Genomic DNA, 6,301 nt, shown 5'->3' on the forward strand with positions numbered 1-6,301 from the left:
AGAGGCTGTTGGATCCCCTGGGACTGAGGTTACGGACAGTTGTTAGCTGCCATGTGGGTGCTGGGATATGAACCTGGGTCTTCTGCAAGAACAACCAGTGTTCTTAACTGCCCCCAGATATCTTTTAATTTTCTTAGGTCTATTTAAAATAACCATGCTCTTTGGCCAAAAAATTTTAACTGGCAATTTATCACTGGCATTGTGACTTGTGCTGTTGTAGTTTCTTATAAAGTCAGTAAAGTTAAAAAATAAAAAGAATAGAAAGATTAGAACGAAAAGTTTTACAGAGCTGTGTTTTTGAAGCTTGCCCAAGTCTAACACAAAGAAAAGTAGAAATCGGCTCTTGCCCTGCTGTTAACTTACCACAGTGACCACACAAAACCATCAAGCACAGCACAGCACGGGAGCAGCTCCAACAGATTAGGCTTGAGTTCTTCAACTTAGAAAAGTTAGGGTGAAGCCAGACAATGTAAAGTTGATGGATTTTTCTATATCTTCCTTACATCATACTTAGAAATCTATCTTTGAGGAAACATGATTAGGATTTGCAAATAATTCACAGGAGAGAGCAATTTGAGACTAGGTCCTTTTAGGATCACAGATGTTCTGACTAGAGCAAAATGTGTCTGAGGCAATCTCTTTCCATGTTACAGCCCCAGACACACACTGAAATTCTAAAGGGTCATTTCTCTTCCCAGGGAAGCCTAAATAGTATTCTTAAATCTTTTTCTAAAGTATGAATCTAAAACACCTCATGAAATGATGGAGTCCCTTTATTGGAGATTTTTCCATCCAGGTCAGAGGAGCAGGTAGCATATAACATCATTCAGGATACCCCTGAGTAAGGCTGGGGTTTAAAGTCCAAGACTCTCTAATGTCATTGTTACCTTTAAAAAACTTACTATCCTAACCTTTCTAATTTCTCAGTATTCTGTGATCCAGTCATGCCGCCTAATAGTTTTGTAAACAAAGTAATTGGATTTACCAACTAAAATGTGAATGAATTCCACAGACATGTTTAGTGAAAGAGCCCTGGTACAAATAATACACACTCTATAATTCCACTTACATGAAGTCCAAATCGAGGCAAAACTAATCTGTGAAGAGGATTATGAGGAAGGGTTTGCTTATGGTGAGGTATAAATTGAGTGAAAAGCTACAGAGAAATTTTACACGATAAGGAAAGTGTTCTATATCTTTCTGAGGGTGGTGGTTGCACAGATTAATACAATTGTTCAACTGCTTTTAAGTTAGAAATAAATTCTGTACACTTTATGGTTTGTAAATTATGCCTAATCTAAACAAATTCATTCTCATTAAAAGTAATCAATCTTACAAAGTTCTAAAACTGTATTCAAAGAGATTATATGTTGAAGTTATCTTTTTCCTTACCTGCAGTCTCATATCTAAACTTTTACAACAAGCAGAATGCCATGTACTGTGTGTGGCATTCTATAAACATCTACTGACACTGGCATGTCATACAAAAGATGAGAAAGTGCTGATCTCCTTAAGGTATAGTCCATGTCCAACTATTTACTCAGGGCCTGACATGACCAGTATTGACCTGGGCAAACAATTTCTCTGTGATGGGCATTTCTGTTATCAGAAAAGGAGAGAATTAATCACATAGAAGGCAGCACTAGAGCAACAGGACAGTTTTTGCAGAATCTTCTTGATTCAGAACATGTTCTCAGTCCATCCCAAATCAAAGAGCTACAGAAAATTCCTGCCAATGCTGCAATGATGAAATAGTTTGCAGAGCTCAGAGGAGATGGGGTGGTGATGTTCATGGCTTGCCCAATGCCTGCTCTTCCTCTACCACAGTCAGTGACAGGAACCAGGCCTCAAAACAAAAATGACCAAACTATACAGGTCAGAACCCTGTGTGTTTAGGGTAGAAAAAATCATGACCATGAAGTAATCACTGCTGAAAGACCTGCACAACACAACAAGACAATTCTGTGTCCGTGTGGGACACAGAACAGACCATAGTGGGATCCTGTATGGACAGCACCTGCAAGACCCAAGGAGGAATAGTCAAAGAATGCAGATGCAGATGGGTCAGGCAGGTTTGCTTTTAAAAACATTACTCCAGGTTTTAGTGGAAGAATTGGTCATTGGTTCAGGCTAGTAAGTGGCTTACACCTGAAGAGTATTTGTTAGTATTCATAACTTCTTCCATAGCATGAATTCCATTATTTGTCTCTATGTTGTCCTTATAACAAGACTTGAACTAATATAATCACTCTAGCTACTTATTAGGAAGATTACTTTTGTATGTGGGGAGGGATGTGTGTCTGTGTGCATGTATGTGGAGGCCAGAGGTTGACATCAGGTATTTTCCTCCATCACTTTCGTCCATATCTTTTTAGGCAAGGTCTCTCACTGAATCTGGAGTTCATCTATTTGACTAGGCTGTCTGACCAATGGGATCTAGAGATCCACTTGTCTCTGCTCTTTTAAGTGTTGAGGTTACAGATGTGTGCCTCCACCCCCAGGTTTTACATGGGTTCTGGGAATAGAACTCAGGCTCTCAAAATTGCAGGTCAAGTACTTTATCAACTGAGCCATTTCCTCAGGCTTGGTTGCCCACTTGACAGTGACTTGCATGTACCATTTTAAAGCCCAGGTAAGAATCCCACCAAAGAAATGCAGGGTGGAGCCAAGTCCCTTTACCAGCAATGTTTGCTTAGTATGTTCTTGACTCCTTGTGCAGAGGCATAAGGATCCTGAATTCCTCCGTATTTCCACCAGCAGGCTTTTGATCATTTTTATATTCTTATCTTGTTTTTTAGCTTAAAATAAACAGAGTTCATAAATGCATGATGGTAATTCTCTGCACTGTTTAACACTTAATGTTTTGCTAAATATGCATCTGTAAATGACTGTTTATATTAGCCATTAAGTATCTGTAAAAACATGTACAGTGCTGCCTGTCTTGAGTTGACTCAGGATAAATAGTGTAAACAAGATGGCATATAAAGTGTGAGACAATATACAGAGGACAGAGTGTGTATGAAGGCTATAGCTGATTAGTAAAACATGGCTGGCCTTGATTTAGTTTATGAGAAACTTAAGACATTTATCAACATCTGTCTGAACCCAGTTTCAGTCTTTTGGACTGTGTTGACGATAGCTGATTAATAAAAGATGATGCCTTAGGAAGGAAGCTTAGGTCTTTGTAAGCAAGGACAAAGGACTAGGCAGGGCTGAATCTGCATATGAAACGAAATGGTGAAAGTGAACTGGCTTACCCCGGAAGTCCCTGCCACTTCCCCCAGCATTGCATCTTCCTCAGATTGGCTCAAATCTGCACAAATAAGAAAGAATTTCAAACATTAAGTGTGGAATTAATTTACAAGACAGATTGTAGGGTTTGGGTGTATTTTTTCTAGACTCTGAAATACAATCCAGCTCCCTCGTGGCTTCCCCCTCTCAGTGCTCTTGACTTTGCAGCTTTCCATGTTTGTTTTTCATTTGTACCCTTGATCTTTTAGTCCTTCCTTTCCTCCTGACTGGAATAAAGTGCAAGTATTGAACAAGTGCCTCCCCTCACTAGCTGGCAGAATGCTCTTCCATTCGCACTGCCCGTGTGGAAAGCAGAGCACAGCCGCGTTGTGTTCCCACTTACACTAGGTTATTCCTCTAACCCTTCAACCTAACGCATTTACATTCTGTGAAGTTGCTTTGGGACTTTCTTCATTCAACACCTAGGCCAAGGATTTGGAGGTAAAATGGAGAGGCCAAGGCAGTTAAGCCCAGTAATGAACATCTCCTGCAAAACATCCCATTACCACCTCAACCAGGAAAAGTTCCAGTGTTAACCCACAGGAGAGGGGATTCTAAATTTCTAAAAGACAGTCTCATGGGCTAGGGAAGAAATTCAGAATCATCACATAGCTCTTAATTCACATGAAAATAAATACTTATTAAGGAAGCACAGAAAACCCAAGTTATATATAACATTAGGCATTAGCTATGGGTAGACAATGAACCTGGGGGAATTTGAAAAAATCTTCAATGAAATGTTGTTATCTGTTGTAAAATCAATACTTGCTTTAAGGGTGGATCTCACAGTCTACCTCTCAACTGTGTCATGTTGTCAAATCAACAGTGACCTGTTGTTAAATCAATACTTGCTTTGAGGGTACATCTCACGGTCTACCACTTGACTGTGTGGTAATATTCAGAGCCTACACTGGACACTGGACAAGAGCCGAACAGATAATCTGAGGAGGACAACTGGGAGGAGGTGTAGGGGGACCGAATGCCATGAAGACTTGATTACCTTGGCCAGCAGCAGTCATTGAAGTGCACCTTCAACATTTTCAGACCTTCCTTAAGCTCTCTACTCCAGCAGTCCACCATCAAAACAGAAAAGGGAAGGAATAAAGGGCAGTACTCTGATCAGTTAGACAGACGCCTGGGAGCAATGTGGTGTCTTGATCGTCATGTTTACAGCTTTGTCCAGCCCTGCTTCCCATAAATCCAAAACTGCAGACAACGAAATGAAGTTGACAAAAATCTCATCAGGAGGGATTCTAGGAGTCTCTGTTGCAAAACTGAGTTAAAAATCCATCTAGTCCCTCCTGGGCACAGCACCAGAAAGAACCCACCATCACAGAGACAGGAACAAAATTTTAGCAGGGTCCAGAGGGAGAACCTGTCCAGGGGAAAGGAATTGAGATCCTCAGAAGTCATGAGTGCTGCCTCATCTCAGGGTCTCAACGGAGACTGCTCAGGGCCAAAAGCAAGCTGCAAGATGATCTCATCAAACAGAGACTGACTGGTGGAACTCAACCAGCAGGGTGCAACCTGGCAGCTTTAAATACAGAGCTCTGCTTTTATACTCCAAACATTGTGTTTGTAAAAGCAGATGCCTAAGAGTTTCAGATGCCCAGGAGCCCATCAGAAAGCAAGAGCACAATTAGACTTTTAAAAATGTTTGATTAGAGCCAGGCATGATGGCACATGCCTTTGATCCCAGCAATTGGGAGGCAGAGGCGGGTGAATCTCTGTGAGATCAAGGCCAGTCTGATCTATGTAGCAAGTTACAGGCCACAGGGAGACTTCTAAAAAACTTTAAAAAAAAAAGTTTGATTGGGCCTGGTGGCACATGACTGAAACCCAGCTCTCAGGAGTTTGAGGCAGGAAAGTCACAAGTTCGAGGCCAGACTGTGCTAAATAGCAAGAGCCCGTCTCATGAAAGAGAAAGGAAGGAAAGAAAGAGGGAAAACAGAAAAAAGGGAAAGGAGGAAGGGAGAGAGGAGGAGTGAAGGAGAGGATGAAAAAAAGGGGGGGCATGAAAAAATTAACAAAAAGCACCAAGCTTTAGTCACTGGATGATTAGAGTGTGCTCGGTGCCAGATTGGCTAGTATTCAGTCCTTTCGGGAGCTCCAGCCTTCTGGGAATGAAAAGTCAAAGACATGCTAGCCAATCATTTCTGGGATCCTGGAGCTCTGAAATGGGAGCGTGAGGGAGGAGGAGTGGGGTCTGGGAGTCAAGAACTGTGTCCTACAGGACTCTGAGGAAGGTAAAGTAAGAAGCATCCAAGCAATGCCTTGTAAGCAGGGACATCCCAGAGACACCAACACCTATAGGATGGTATCTGGAGTGAGTCAGGAAGGTCAACTCAGGAGCCAGAGGCTGGAAGATCCCTTGAGCCTTAGAGTCAAACAGCAGTATAGCCAAGATACCAAGACCTCACCTCAAACAAACAAACAAACAGGCAAATTACTGAAGGTCAAATTGTGAGCATAACTGCGGAACAGGTGGTGAGCACTTCGTCCACAATCTTGTCACTCCGTGTTTTTTTTAATTAAACATGCTTGTTACAATGAACTAAAACAATCCATTTAGAGAGTCACATAGCACCAGGGTAAGAGGAGAATGGAAATCTTCCCACTAATGTCCATCCCAGGAGTCTCTGCTATTTCTGATAACATTAGTTCCTTGTTAAATGCAAGTCATTCAAGAATTCCTTTTTATGCCTTTTGTAGTATAAAACAGTCCTTCACGCAAATCAGTCACTTGCCATACCAGTCATAAGAAAATGATAAATATTAAATAATTAGAATTAACTAAGTGACTAAAATTTGCTTAGCTATAAATATGTGTATATATGTAAGTGTATGTATATTCATCTGCATGCATATATGTTTATAAAGGTGAATTTGTATGGGTGTCTGCATATTTATATGTGTACCTAAATGCATACCTACAGTAAGAGAAAGGAACCATAATTATAGTTCATATGTTAATCATCTGGCCTCAGGGGTGAGAGGGGGTTTGAGGGTG

This window comes from Nannospalax galili, unplaced genomic scaffold (genome assembly GCF_000622305.1).
Source record: "Nannospalax galili isolate Female #2095 unplaced genomic scaffold, S.galili_v1.0 scaffold195, whole genome shotgun sequence".
Classification (NCBI taxonomy): domain Eukaryota; kingdom Metazoa; phylum Chordata; class Mammalia; order Rodentia; family Spalacidae; genus Nannospalax; species Nannospalax galili.